Below are 16339 nucleotides of genomic sequence, written 5' to 3' on the forward strand. Positions count from 1 at the left end.
TTCTACTCTGTAAATACTATTGCTTTATGATGTGCTACTTGAGTACTGATTTTGCTCTCAACTACAGATCAGTTTAACACAATGAAATCAATTTTACCATAGGCTAATCAACATAAACAAGACTTAAGTTTCTATGGCATGAAACAGCATTGTGAAACAATGTTATTCATGGACCTGTTGTTTATGGATTTGAATCCCCTCTTCTTAGTTCTATGATGTTGAGTATGTCGCTTTATACATCAAAAAAAGTAAGATTTAATTCCCCCCCCCAAAAAAACAATTTTTGCCCTCATAGGGTTTTTGTGAGGATTAAATGCATCTACGTGAAATGCTCAGAACAGTACCTGAAACATAATAACTACTGTAAAGTATATGTTATTATCATTAACACAATCCATAAAATTACTCCTACATATGTGTACTACAATCTTGTAAATGATTAGGCTACAAAAATGTTCATATAAGTTATTTTAGCAGCCCCAAACCAGAAACATCCTAATGCTTCTGCATAGAATAGATTAAAAACAACCAACCAAACAAAACATTATGGTGTAGTCCTATAGCAAGGACGATAAATGAACTGCAGCTTCTCATAACTAGTTCTGACCGAAAGAAAGAAATCAAACAAATACAATGTGAATCCACTCTACAAAGTTTAAAATCAGGCAAAATAAAACAATATTGTAAGGGATGCCGGTATTAGTCGTAAAAGCATAAAAGGAAATAACAGAAAAATTAGGATGGTTGCCAGTTGGTGAGTGAATAGGGTTGTGATTGAGAATGGACACTTGGGGGTCTTCTGGGGTCCTGGGTGGCAATGTTTTATATTTTAACTGGGTGAGATTTATAAGAATGTTTATCCTTCTTGACGCTTCCCTGTTCACTGCACATCGGGGCTTACTGAGGAAGATAATTTCACTGTTGAGTATGATGTTGAATTTTGAAAAATACGTATTAATAAGTACCCACCCTAAATATCCAATAAAGTAGAGAAATAATTATTATCATAAGGATCAGCCACAGCTTTTTTTTTCCATTTACCATAATTAGCTCCTCTCTTTCCAACTGTCCACAATTTCTATCTATCCATAACATTTCATGAACTTGTTCAACATGTAATATGGGAACAAGGCTGTTTGAGAGGGAAATAAAGGTAATGGTTACATTGGTGTTTGCACTTGTTGCTTTATTTTATAACACGATTATGTAACACTCTTTTCTTTCTAGTCCTTGCTACCATTTTATGTTGATACATTTCAAAGAAAATGGGTTTCTCAGGAACAACACTGAAGGTTGTTTGCATTTTCTCCTTGGCCTCTGCTTTACTCTTTGGGTAAGAGAGCTGACGGAGGAAAGACGAGAGGACCTTGGTAAGGTCAGCTAGCTTCAGATGAAACTACTGGGTTTCAGTAGGCGGGTAAATTTAGCCTAACCACGTTTTCCATCTTTTCCTTTGCAGAATGTATTTGATGAAGCAATGCATCTTAACTCTCAAGATGAGTGAATTTGAAACACAAATGTGCTTATTCCTACTAGTGTTGTGTTCTACCTGTCTGAGTCTGACAGAAACAACCTGGCAATTACGGGCTTACATAAATTTATATTGTTATACAGATTTAAGATTACCTTGTGCTATTTTAGCAAAGAAGTAACAGTTCAATATGAGGTACCTGAAACAGTAGATAGACCCTTTTCAGGCTTGCAAATCATCACAGTGCAGAACCTGGTAAGAGCTGAATGTTGAAGAATTGTTGCTAAGCAACTTGAAAAGAATATCTGCATAGTAATGACATACCTAGTGAATACTGCCACTCACATCAGATGACTGAAAAGAGACCAAGCACCAGCATAGAACAGTGACATTTAAACTCGGAGCTCACTGGAGAAGTTGTGGTTGCAGCCCACGGGATAGCAGAGACGTTTGCCGTGTTGCCCAGACTAGAGCACATCTGTATTTGCTGGGCCAGCAGAAACTACCCTCTGGTGGGTACAGGGGGCTGGCAGGCAGGCCTGTGGGGGAGGTGGTGGGTGCTGCTCTTCAGAGGGGCAGTTTTCAGCCTGGCAAGTAGTGTCTGGAGGGCCCTGGGAAACAACTTATGGAGTGCGGGCAGGCCGGGGTTGGTGGCAAGCACACAGAGTGGGTCAGGGGTCCATGGGCCCAGGATGCTCCGTGTCCGTGTTGGGAGGGTTATGTTATGATCACGAATCTAGGCCACAAGCCTGACAAGAGACTACATCCTGGACGTGCTGCTGGGGTGAGTACCACTGGCTATCCTAACAAACGTGCCTGTGACAGCCACGCAGCAGGAACAAGAAGCAAAGGTGACAGACAGCACACTGGAATCGGGACAAGAAAGCCCTCTTCCTGTAATAACCCTCTAATGACAAAGCTTAATAATGTGCTCACTGCCAAGGAGAAATAGTTAAACCCATTATCATACAGCTGGTCATGCAGGAGGACTTGGAGAGGGGAGGCAGTAACTGAGAGCACCTACAGCTAACAGATGCTTATTCTATGCCAGGCACTGGGATGTATATGGATTCTTGCACTTAAACCTCACTGCCATATGATATATTTTCTCCATCTTATAGATGAATAATCTGATGCTTAAAGAAATTAAGTAACTTGCTAGAGGTCCAATAGCTGACATGCAAGAGCTGGGATGAACATTTTTAGTTTGCCTAGCGCCTGTACCTTAACCACTGCACTGTCTGTGTTCTCCCAAAGGAAATGCAATTGCACTGGTGAAAGTGATGGATGGATCTCCCGCTGTGTCAACACCAACTGGTCCTGTACTCATCAAGTGGCCCTTTAGACACATGCTTTCCAGTGGCGTTACCCTCAGAGGGTCTCATGTTGCTCACAGAGTTCACAATTCTCAGACACCAGCAAGGTGTCCAAAACTTCAACCCAGTTCTGACACTATACCCATAATGTTACACCCCACATGTAAGGCTTTTCAGTCCTATAAGACTCCTCCCACCACCATGTACACACTTCAAATGCCAGCCACAAACCCATACCTGCTCCCAACCAATCAGCTACAGATGGGAACTTCTAATGACCCTGCCTTGGCTTCAATTTGCTAGAATGGCTCACAGAACTCAGAAGAACCTATTTTCTCACTAACTCACTGATTTATTACAAAGGATATAACTCGCCTGACCAGGAGGTGGCGCAGTGGATAGAGCATCGGACTGGGATGCAGAGGACCCAGGTTCGATACCCCGAGCTCGCCAGCTTGAGCGTGGGCTCATCTGATTTGAGCAAAAGCTCACCAGCTTGGACCCAAGGTCGCTGGCTCGAGCAAGGGGTTACTCAGTCTGCTGAAGACCCACAGTCAAGGCACATATGAGAAAGCAATCAATGAACAACTAAAGTGTTGCAATGCGCAACGAAAAACTAATGATTGATGCTTCTCATCTCTCTCCATTCCCGTCTATCTGTCCCTGTCTAGCCCTATCTCTGACTCTCTGTCTCTGTAAAAAAAACAACAACAAAAAACAAAAACACAAAGGATATAACTCAGGACCAGCCAGATGAAAGATGCATATGGAAAGGTATGTGGCAGGGGGTGTGGAGCTTCCATGCCCTCCCAGGCTCACCACTCCCCCCATCTCTATGTGTTCACCAACCTGGAGCCCTCTGAACCCCTATCCATAGGTACTTCCAAAGGGTACCTCACTCACAAAGCAAAAGACACCTTTACCATTCTAAACCCACAGGACATTCAACAGTTTGTGGAGCTATGAGCCAGGAACTATGGATTAAGACCAAATATATATGAGAAATATATTTTGGTCAACTAATAACCAAATATCTATTTCTCATAAATAAATCAAAATATTGCACCTCCACAAGAAAGATATTCCCTTCCCTACTTCCCCAGCTCCATACAACCTATCAATAAGTCCTGTTGATTCTATTTAATAGCCCTTCCATTCATTTTTTCTACCAACACTTTTATTTCTTCAGTACAAGTCACCACCTCATCTGTATTTCTACAACACCTCCCAACTGCTTCTAGTATTGACCCTTTCAGCCCATTCTCCAGAGTGCAGCTAGGCTAATTTTTCTCAAGTCCAAACCTGGTTAGGTCACTTTTCTGCTTTAAAAGCCCTTTGATGTCATTTTATTGAGGATAAGTCCAAAATAACGAGTATTAATGCCTTATGATCCAGCCTATGTGTCAGTCAGGGCCAGTCAGGGGTCAGAAACCACACCAGTCATTTTCCTTGAATTTAAAGTATTGTTAACTATATATTTATTGAAGAACTGATAAAGCAAAACAAGAACATTAAGATATCACACACACACAAGGAAAGATATTGTAGAGGCAGAAAGTGCAAGAAGCAGCTATCAATTTTATTAAGTGTTAAAGCTTGGAGGTGGTACCCAGAGCAGTTGACACTTAGACCTCTGAGGAGAGGGCTGTGGTGTATGACAGGAACAGAGGGCAAACAAGAAGCAAAAGTTAAGGAAGGGGAAGGAGCCAGCCTCTTCTTCCCCCGCCTGTTTAGTAGTAGTAGTTTCCCTCTAGTGTCACCTAGTGTGATTTGTAGGTCCCAGCTCTAACATCACAAAGTGGAATTCAGAAGAGTGGTTTTGAAGTTAGAAGACAATGACTTATAACTGTAAAATTCATCCCATTGGCTACTTAGCACACACCGATCCTTTCTATTACTATTTGTTTTCCAAACAATGACAAAAACAACTATATTTTTGCTCAGAAATGCAGCTATCCTATGTGCTAACGAAGATGTTCTCATCCTTTTCTCAAAATGAGAAGCCCAATGTCTCAACACCAAATGCATTCACCTTCATTAGTAGTCGCACTACTGATGGGCTATAACAATTATCTAAATTCAGTCACAGTTCCATCCAAATATTTGGTCACCTAAAGACTAAACTGTAAACTGTCAACAAAACGTATAAAATAATGAAGGGAAGAATATAAGGGAAAAGTAAATTTGTACTTACAAATATACAGAGACACACCCATTCATACTACAAGCAAAGAAAAATGAGTTCCCTGATTAGAAGCAATATTTGCATAAATCCATGATGATAAATGAAGCATTCCAGAGGCTCACAAATTGTTGAGCTGCAGGGTAGTATAAATAGGGAAGGCCAAGTCATATCCAGAATGTGCATCTATTTCAATGAAGATAAATCCCTCCTCCATGCAGGGAAGAGACCGATGAAATCAGCCTGCCAGTAGGTATCGATTTGGTCCCCTTGGGGAATACGGGCATGCCAGCGGGCTCAGTGTGGACGTCTGATGCTGGCAAATGAGGCATTCAATCATAGCGGTCGCCAGGTCAGTGCTGGTGAGGAAAGTCGATGTTACTGAGCTCAGCTGTAGGTAGGTGGTCATTGAATAGGCATTGGGTGCTCGGGGAAAGGTTGAGTGACATCCATATACCATGTCCATTTGCTCAGCTGATTATTGAGGACCTCCTCTCCACCAGATGCTTTTTGATGACCAATCACACGGGATACACATTTTCACACTCTGTGCCCATTCTGAGACTCATCCTCACATTTTTTCCCCAGACCACCCTGTCTGGTCTCTCTTCCAATATTGTTCTCTCCAAGTCCCTGATCATCCAGCTCAACTGTTACCAACTGCCTATAAATCAATATAGTTACACATTTGGGTCTGTCTACTGGTGCAAAGTGAACAATCAAACTGTTTGCAGTTGGCCCACTGGGATAAGTTCTCTTTACTGCTGCCCTCCCTTTCCAGCCCTGGGAAGGATGTAATGCTGCAGCCATCTGCTTCTGGCTGGTGCTAGAATAGAATATTGTCTAGACACATCTGTAAACCAGGACTGCATCTTTTCCTCTTCAATCAACTAGACATAGGAAGTCCCATAGAGCCACGTGTGGACAAAGAGGGAAAAGAGGTAATACAAGCAAAGGAGTTGTCACAGATGTTGAGTTATCTGGCTGTGGGACTCTCCAATGGACTGCTGCTGTATACACTTAGCACCCGGTTTGTTAAGACTGGCCCAGGTCACATGGCTGGTCACCTAATATCTCATGGTTAGGCATTTAATCGCTACCAATACTGATATCAGTAACATCAGCACACCAAAACTATTTCTCAAAAACAGTTTTCTGCAAAAGAGTGAGTTTGCTTGAAACCTGCTAGGCCCTGGCCAGGTGGCTCAGTGGATAAAGTGTCGACCCGGATCACCAGATGTTGCAGGTTTGATCTCTGGTCAGGGCATGTACAAGAAGCAATCAATGAGTGCACAGCTAAATGGAACAACTAATTGGGGCAACAGGTTGATGCTTCTCTCTCTCTCTCTCTCCCTCCTCACCCTTCCCCTCTCTCAAATCAATGGAAAAATGGAAAAACAAAACCAAAAAAACCTCTAGCTCCTTGCTATGATTCTCCTTACATTGCTTATCAGAGGCTCCTACATCACCCTGTAGTCACAGACATTTGGGTCCTGTGGGATCTGTGGAGTCACAGGCCCTGTGGAAGAGCCGCTAGCACTGAAGTCGTGACCTGCGGTGGAGCCGTTTACTGCTTGGACCCCACTGAAAAGGGGCAGTCGCATGGGTTACGTGGTAATGGGTAAGAATAGAAACTTTATCTGACCCTTTCCCCTTCAAACTGGACCTTTCTGGGGATGCTCAGGAACCTCGCGTGGTTACTCGTGTGCCGAGCTTGCTTTCTGAGCCCAGGCCTTCACGGGGAATGCTCATCTCGCTGGGATACCTCGCTGCCCTCCCCTGGCCCTTCCTTGCCTTTGTGGCCTCAGCCAGGTTGCCTGCCGGGCAGTCTTCCTGCGTCCCTAAACCCAGGTTAGAGGTCCCTTCTCGGTGTTCTTACAGCCCACGTGGCTTACCTTGTCACAACATTTATCACATTGTGCTGATTTCTTGTTAAATGTTGGTATTTGTCAGCCCTTTTTTATTGTCACATAACAAAGGAGCCTTTCTAGACATTTTGCTCCTGATCACCACCACCCCCGTGAAATTTTAACACCACAGACACTGCATGTCTGTCTATGTACTGCACACACAAGACGTGCATGGACACAGGGTGTGAACATACCTGTAACCCATGGGTTACCCATCAAAAACTACCTATATGTTTTAAATAACTATGTTTTTAAAAAGTAAGACTTCTCCCCCACCCCACAAGAATAAAATTCTCAGCCCCTCAAGTGTGGTGTTCCCTCTTCCTCCCCCATTAGCCTTCCTGAGAACACTGGGTCAACAGTTACCCCCAGGCAAAGGCTGTGTCTCGTTCTTTGTTGAATTGCCAGAACTGAACATGGTACTGGCTTTGTAGTAAAGATTCAAGAAGCATTGTGTAATGAGTGAGTAAATGAGTGTGACAACCTACACAGGAGATGGGAGACCACAGGTCAAAGCAGACTGCTATTCCTTGCTGTGTCTCAGCTTTGATTCACTCTTACCCAATTGGCTAGGCTGTAATTTTTACTCCTTTATTATAATTGTTTATATTTCCTTTCTCCTTCCCTAATTGTAAGCTTCTTTCAGTCCAGGACTATTCTTCAGCCATTCATCAATAGCTTGGGAAAAGATGGAGCCTTGTGCTCTACACAGAAAGTAGTCAATGAATGGTAGTTGTGGTGTTGGCAGTCAATAAGCTGAGAAAGTTAAACTCGTTGAAAGCACGGGCTGCCAATTAAACCCGGGGAATGGGTGAAGGAGGAGGGGTCGGGGATTTCACTGGGACTCTGGCTTACAGACTTTCCACACGCTGCTGCCTATACGAGTGCTTCTCCCTCCGGGCTCCCTGAGCATCGTTTATTTGTAGTTACTGCGTGTCTGTTCCCAGGTGGAGTGGGACTTCCCCGCAGCAAGGACTACTTCTCACTCAGTCTCGCGTGGCCTGTCCCTCACGTGGAATCAGACACTAAAGGAAGCCATAGGGACATCTCCATGTTTGACTTCCCCCTTTGTCTCTGACCAGCTTTGCTATCTTAGGTAAATTATTTAAATTCTTAGTTCTCCATGTTATCATACGATAAATGAGAGTAACACTAGTAACTGCCTGAAAGGAACCAACGTCTCCTTCCATAGGTGGAGCGCACGCCCACACTCCTTCTTCTGGGCCCGGCCCAGGACAGACCCGGCTGAAAAGGCAGCGGGGAGGACTAACAATCTGTTCGCTAAGGATGCAGTCAGTTCTACTAAGGGAGGGTCAACGAAGTCTACCCGGAGTGTTCATCCTCAGTCTGGTCCTCCGCACACAGAATCTTAGGATTCTGCTCCAGCCCTTTTCCTTTATGTTCAGAATTTCCCCGCTTCCCCCATGTTAATCCTTCCCTTTAAGCAAGTAGGTCAGCTCGCTCAGAGTCCCCTTAGCCCCTTACTCCTCTGCTCAGAGGCCCTTTGCTTGATGCCATTTTGGCCCCCGCCCTGACCCAGGCGTCCTGCTCTTACTCGGTTCTGGCTCTGCCAAGGGGGGAGCACAGGGCGCAGGGAAGGGGGCGGGTGCCGAGCACCAGGGCCAGAGGCTGAAGGAAGTGGAACTCCAGGGAGAGGAGACAAGAGATGAACAGACGGAGACCGGGCGAGGGAGACAAGGGAAAGGAGGGATTTCTGTCGTCACATAAGAGAACTGTTAAGTGACTAACGGCACGCAGACATTCTCTTTCCTTTTTCCTCGGGCTCAGAAATGAGCTTCACTGTGAGGCTGTGGTGCTTGTGATTCGCTTATTCGTTTGTAACGGACTCTCCCTGCCCTTAACACACGTAAAGGCCGCAGGGTGGTGAGGACTAAATGAGATGTGTTGTGTCGGTTAGGGATTGAAGTCAGCGCAAACACGCTGAGTAGGCATTTGTTTACCTTGCGTAACAAGAAGAGAGGTGGGCAGAAAGACCTGACACGCTGCCTTGCATTGTCATCGAGACCCAGGCTTCCTGTCCGCCATCAGCAGGACTTGGAACTTATCCTCATGCCAACATAACTCAGCAGGAGAGGTCCCACAAACATCATGTTTCAGGAAGCAGAAAGAGGAAGGGACGAGGTCTGAGCCTACATCCCGTTTGAGGGGCTTTTCCCAGAAGTCCTGTATCCAGCTACTCCTGGCCAGAACTGTGTCCACACCCGCATCCGCAAAGGAGGCTGGGAGATACTGTCTCTCAGCTGGACTTATTGTCACCCCCAGTACAAAAGCATGAGAACAGTGGGAGGCAATGATCTGCCTGCCACAAACATGGATGCATTCAACCAGACACAAGTAAGTGCTCTTGCAAGGTGCATGTAATTAGTAATTACTATTATTATCAGGTAGTTAGTGCTTATTAAATAAATGAACAAATGGATGGAAACATTCTTATATAGACAAGTGGCAGAAAGAGCCAGTATTCACTTCATTCAAGGACTTAGAGCCTGAGGTCATGTAGCTGCATCCACACAATGTGAGTCCTAAGCACAGAGACCCACAGGAGGCAGCGGCACCGTGAGCAGAACTTACACGGGCTGCCTTGCTGTTTTCCTCTACCCGACGACAGGACAATGGCGGAACTCAAGACTGAGGACTCTGTTCAAGCCTCCTCCCTGTACTCTCCAAAGGAACGTATTTTTTCTGCAATGTCCATGTAATCATCTCCCCCAAAGCAAAGTCAGTCCTCTCACTAGCAATTCTCTCTCCATTTCTACTTCCCTGTGACTCTGTTCAGTGCACTTCTCCCCAGCTCTTTCTCTCCTCTTCTCTTCAATGATGCCTCTTTGCCTGAGCAGGCGGTGGTGCAGTGGATAGAGCATTGGACTGGGATGTGGAGGACGCAGGTTTGAGATCCCGAGGTCGCCAGCTTGAGCGTGGGTTCATCTGACTTGAGCAAGAGCTCACCAGCTTGAGCCCAAGGTTGCTGGCTCAAGCAAGGGGTCACTCACTTTGCTGTACCCCCCCAGTCTCCCGTCAAAGGCACATGAGAAAGCAATCAATGAACAACTAAGGAACCGCAACAAAGAATTGATGTTTCTCAATCTCTTTCCCTTCCTGTCTGTCCCTATCTGTCCCTCTAACAAAACCAAAAAACAAACAAAAAAACGAAACTACAACTCCCCCCCCCAAAAAAAAAAAACAAAAACGATGCCTCTTCATTTCTAGAGACCTTCACCTTCAGGGTCCCATCCATTCCCCTTTCTCTGGCTCAGCAGTCTCCATACCAATCCCTCTCTCCCTCCTGGGAATTCCTCTAGCAGCACCTAAATGCATAAAAAGAGACTGATTTTTCTTTTTATACATAAGCTCTCTGTGACCAAGAATTGGGTCTTGCCCTGACTGAATAGCTCGACTGGTTAGAGTGTCATCCCAAAGTGTCAAGGTTACCACTTCAATCCCCGGTCAGGGCACATTCAAGAATGAATTGGTGGCTCTGGCCAGTTTGCTCAGTGGTAGAGCGTCGGCCTGGTGTGCAGGAGTCCTGGGTTCGATTCCCAGCCAAGGCACACAGGAGAAGCGCCCATCTGCTTCTCCACCCCTCCCCCTCTCCTTCCTCTCTGTCTCTTTCTTCCCCTCCCGCAGCCAAGGCTCCATTGGAGCAAAGATGGCCTGGGCGCTGGGGATGGCTCCTTGGCCTCTGCCTCAGGCGCTAGAGTGGCTCTGGTTGCAACAGAGCAATGCCCCAGATGGGCAGAGCATCGCCCCCTGGTGGGCATGCCAGGTGGATCCCGGTCGGGCGCATGTGGGAGTCTGTCTGACTGCCTCCCTGTTTCCAACTTCAGAAAAATACAAAAGAAAAAACAAAACAAAACAAAAAAGAATGAATTGGTGTTCCTCTCTATCCTCCTTTCTTTCTCACTAAAAATCAATAAATTTAAAAAAATTGAAAAAATAAAAAAAGGAATTGTGTCTTTCTCATTTTTTTCTCTTTGCAACTTTCATGATGTCTCAATATCTACTAATGCCCAATAAACATATTTTGCCAAGCATCCCACTGACTACTGACGCCCGAGCATTGCTGTGTGATGGGCAGTGGTCAACAAGTCAGAGTGAAAGTCAGGGTGAGGCACCTTACCTGGCAAGGCAGGTGAGGACCACCCTATGCCCAGCTTCTCCTGCCTCCCCTGTCCTGAGAGCAATGCAGGCTCCTGGTACAACTTCATGTTCCAAAGCTCCCTCATCCTTGGCTGTTTGTATTAAGGTTCACAAGGCCAAAGAGGCCTCCCAGATTATCCCTGACTCTCACGGCAATGGCAACCTGGGCAGAATTGACCACGGGTCCGGGTTCCAGTGTGACTGACTGACCACAGGTCCAGGTTCCAGTGTGACTGACCGACCACGGGTCCGGGTTCCAGTGTGACTGACTGACCACAGGTCCAGGTTCCAGTGTGACTGACCGACCACAGGTCCGGGTTCCAGTGTGACTGACCGGGAAACCTAGGTGAGTGGTCAGGGCGTCATAACCACCTCCTAGGCAGCACTGTGGGCTTCTGAGCTTTAGGCAAACACCCGCAGAAACAAATCTTGCTCCTTAGAGTCTGTAGATGAACAGCATTAATTCAGATCAGGGTTTTACCCAGAAGTTAAAGCCAAACTAAAGTAAAATGTTCAGCTCAAACCCTTCAATGCAAAAGGAAGAACACCCTAACTCTATAGGTGAGGGTTCTAAATGGCAGAAAACCATCGCCTCTCCCCGGTAGAAAGGTGCATATTGAAGGGTTTGGCTGGCCCACAGAATCTGCAGTCAGGAGCAGAGTCAAGAACTACATCCCACACTGTACCCGAGTTGGTTACCACGGAAAAGTCCCTGCTGCCGTAGCTTGCTGCTCGCATCTATGATGCTGGTGTCTGAACAACAGCAAGACACTGGTGTTGCCCCAGAAAAACCAGATATTTCTGCTCTTGTGCCTGCCAGAGGCTTTGCTGGCTGTGCACATGGCCACATCACCTGGTGCTCACTTCTGTCTCCAAGTCACACGTGAATACATTGCTCGGCAGAACTCAGGTCACCAGAGTGGGTTTCTCGTTTGGATAGTCATTCAAGTTTTCAAGGCACAACAGGCTTAGCTAGCGCAATGTTTACTTAGCCTTGAGGGAACCGGGAGAGGGAGGAGCACCGCAGAGGCCGTGGATTGCAGCTTCTGACGTCCCCAATCACAGGCACTGGGTATGCTTTGGTCACAGGAAATGAAAAGACGCGGAAGTGAATGTGATCGCGTGAGCAGAGGGGAGACACAGAGGGGAGGACCCCTGAGCCTAAACACTTTGCTAATTACCTAGCGCCCCAAAGGTCGTGTGCCGAACTCACACTTTTTATTGCAGCTGCAGTCTCTAAATTACAGGTTCTGTAACAATCTCAGCCACTAGGGACAGCATACTTGGGAACATCTGTGGTTCTCTCATTTAACCACATGGATATTTCAAAAAATTTCACTAAAGATCAATCTCTGATACCATGTCAAGTTAGCAACCTGCCAGAGCTGACGGTGGACATTCATCCTCTGTCACCCTGTCCATTCAGTTCACGATGGACAGCTTGTACCTTTAAAGAAGCCTTCTGAGATGAGATCGGCCTAAAGCTTGGATGCAAAACATTGCACAACTAAATGTGCATTGCTACTAAAATATTCAGTGACGATGGCAAGCAGCCGTTGGAATGTATGTTGGCTCAAAACTAGCTTTTACAAATTCTGCCTGAAGACAAAATTCTCTGTGAAATGCTTGAGCAAATTAAGTACTAAGTTTAAATTTTTTTGGAAAAAACTTAGAAAATGAAAATAAATAAAGATCAAACTCTGCTCAAGCATCCCTGAGGCTGGAATAGGATTCGCAGTCCAGCCATTCATCCTTTCCTTTCACCAGGCTACGTGCAGAGTTCTGGCTGAAAAGGAGCCTGGGAAATGCAGTTTTTAGCCGCTCCAGCATCCATGGTCCAGGCAAGAATGTTGGAACAGATGCTGTGTGGAGCAGAACAGCATTACTCCACTGTCCTACTGCATAAAGGGAGTCTGGCGATGAGCTTCTAAAACCACCTACTCTAAGTTGCGGCTTTGGACAAATCATAAACTCAATTTGGTTTTCACCTTTCTTTCATCCATAGCAATTAGTCTAGCTGTAACATTATGTAATTCCATAATTTAGGGCAAGTCTATTCCACATTCACTGAGCTCCGGCACCACGGAGGACACATACATAGATAGGCTGTGTGGTGCTGATTCCTTTAAATTGGAAATGCATCCCACGTTAGAACTTGAGCTCTTCGGTATCTTCGTGCTATTTTCTGATTTGGGAAGTATTTTTCCTGCTCTTATGCTAATGAGACTTGTATAAAAGTCAATGGACTTTATTTATTTATTTTTTAAAGGCTTTCTTTATTCATTTTAGATATGAGGGTGAAAGAGAGAGGAGAGAGAGAGAGAGAGAGAGAGAGAGAAGGGGGAGGAGCAGGAAGCATCAACTCCCATATGTGCCTTGACCAGGGTTTCGAACTGGTGACATCAGCATTCCAGGTTAACACTTTACCCACTGTGCCACCACAGGTCAGGCTAAAAGTCAATGGACTTTAATTCACATCCATAGTAGTCAATTTTACAAGCTTAAAATCTCTATGCATATGTTTAGTAATCTGGATATATTTACTTTCTAGAATAATAATAAGTTTGATAAAGAAAATAATGCTACATCCAAAAAATTATTGCTCAGGTGGCATTCATCAACTTTTGAGGTCAAAGTGAGACTGGGACCTCAATAGGACCTAAAGTCTACTAAAGAAAGCTGTCAGCCCTCTACCTCTAAGTCACCGTCCCTAAGGGAACTCTGGTATACGAACAAAACAAAAAATCAGTGGTCGCATACCAATGATGTCCACATATCACCATTTATTTACTACCTTGGGATCTTTCTATCTGGTTTAGTTTTCCTTGCATTTCTTGATGCTTTGAATAAATTAATCAGAAATAAAAAATCTCAGTGGTCACCACAAAACAAACAAAAAAAAGCAAGTAGTTTAAGCCTTTTTTTCCCCCCCAATAAACTTAATGGACCAAAACCTAACTGCATCAAGCCATTTGGTCCAGATTATAGGGATAACTAAGTAGAGATAAAAAAAAGCATAAACATTCAATAAATGGTGCTGGGAAAACTGGAAAGCCACATGCAAAAGAATGAAACTGGACTACAGTTTGTCCCCTTGTACTAAAATTAACTCAAAATGGATCAAAGATCTAAACATAAGACCTGAAACAATTAAGTACATAGAAGAAGACATAGGTACTCAACTCATGGACCTGGGTTTTAAAGAGCATTTTATGAATTTGACTCCACAGGCAAGAGAAGTGAAGGCAAAAATTAATGAATGGGACTACATCAGACTAAGAAGTTTTTGCTCAGCAAGAGAAACTGATAACAAAATAAACAGAAAGCCAACTAAATGGGAAATGATATTTTCAAACAACAGCTCAGATAAGGGCCTAATATCCAAAATATACAAAGAACTCATAAAACTCAACAACAAACAAACAAACAATCCCATAAAAAAATGGGAAGAGGATATGAACAGACACTTCTCCCAGGAAGAAATACAAATGGCCAACAGATATATGAAAAGATGCTCATCTTCTTTAGCTATTAGAGAAATGCAAATCAAAACAGCAATGAGATACCACCTCACACCTGTTCGATTAGCTACTATTAACAAGACAGGTAATAGCAAATGTTGGAGAGGCTGTGGAGAAAAAGGAACCCTCATACACTGTTGGTGGGAATGTAAAGTAGTACAACCATTATGGAAGAAAGTATGGTGGTTCCTCAAAAAACTGAAAATAGAACTACCTTATGACCCAGCAATCCCTCTACTGGGTATATACCCCAAAAACTCAGAAACATTGATACGTAAAGACACATGCAGCCCCATGTTCATTGCAGCATTGTTCACAGTGGCCAGGACATGGAAACAACCAAAAAGCCCGTCAATAGATGACTGGATAAAGAAGATGTGGCACATATACACTATGGAATACTACTCAGCCATAAGAAATGATGACATCGGAACATTTACAGCAAAATGGTGGGATCTAGATAACATGATACGAAGCGAAATAAGTAAATCAGAAAAAACCAGGAACTGCATTATTCCATACGTAGGTGGGACATAAATGTGAAACTAAGAGACATTGATAAGAGTGTGGTGGTTAGGGGGGAGAGGGGGGAATGGAAGAGGGAAAGGGGGAGGGGGAGGGGCACAAAGAAAACAAGATAGAAGGTGACAGAGGACAATCTGACTTTGGGTGACGGGTATGCATCATAATTGAACGACAAGATACCCTGGTCTTGTTATCTTTGAATATATGTATCCTGATTTATTGATGTCACCCCAGTAAAAAAATAAAATTATTTAAAAAAAAACAAAAAAAAAACCATAAACAAACTTTGGCAACATTCTTTTTGGGTATTTTTCAGAGACAGTTTACTTCCTGAGTTAGATTTTGGAGAACAGTGAAGTGTAGCCAATACAGTGAGTGAGTGATGTGGCGATACACGTGCTTATCACCCACAATGCGCCCGCCAGGCAGACGGACTGCTGGCAGGTGGCCCCGGGCTGCGAGGACTGGGCCTGGGACCGGTTAAGACTCACAGCACTTCTGTTCCGGTCCTTGCCTTCACAGTTCTTGACATGCGCTCCTCATTCCCAACCCTCTCAGCCTTGAGACTAATAAACTAGGTTCTAAGTCTTTTTTTTTTTTTTCTTTTCATTTTTTCATTTTTCTGAAGCTGGAAACGGGGAGAGACAGTCAGACAGACTCCCGCATGCGCCCGACCGGGATCCACCCGGCACGCCCACCAGGGACGACGCTCTGCCCACCAGGGGGCGATGCTCTGCCCATCCTGGGTGTCGCCATATTGCGACCAGAGCCACTCTAGCGCCTGAGGCAGAGGCCACAGAGCCATCCCCAGCGCCGGGGCCATCTCTGCTCCAATGGAGCCTTGGCTGCGGGAGGGGAAGAGAGAGACAGAGAGGAAAGCGTGGCGGAGGGGTGGAGAAGCAAATGGGCGCTTCTCCTGTGTGCCCTGGCCGGGAATCGAACCCGGGTTCTCCGCACGCTAGGCCGACGCTCTACCGCTGAGCCAACCGGCCAGGGTTCTAAGTCTTGAATTAGTTCGTTCTCAAAGTGACCTCTAGTTCCTTTGGCTTTTCCCTCTTTGTTTTATAGCAATGCCATGATAGGACAGACCTGCACATGCTTTCACCTGAGAGCCGTCCCTGGCTGATGGAGAGGACGCCGGGAGGCTAGAGTCCCCAAAGCTCAGAAGAGCCGTTTGAAACCTTTACGACCTCTGGGGAGAATAATTACAAAATGAGTCCCTTCGTTTGTTGACCTCCGTGACTTAAAAACAAACC

Source organism: Saccopteryx bilineata, chromosome 7, assembly GCF_036850765.1.
Source record: "Saccopteryx bilineata isolate mSacBil1 chromosome 7, mSacBil1_pri_phased_curated, whole genome shotgun sequence".
In the NCBI taxonomy this organism is placed as follows: Eukaryota; Metazoa; Chordata; class Mammalia; order Chiroptera; family Emballonuridae; genus Saccopteryx; species Saccopteryx bilineata.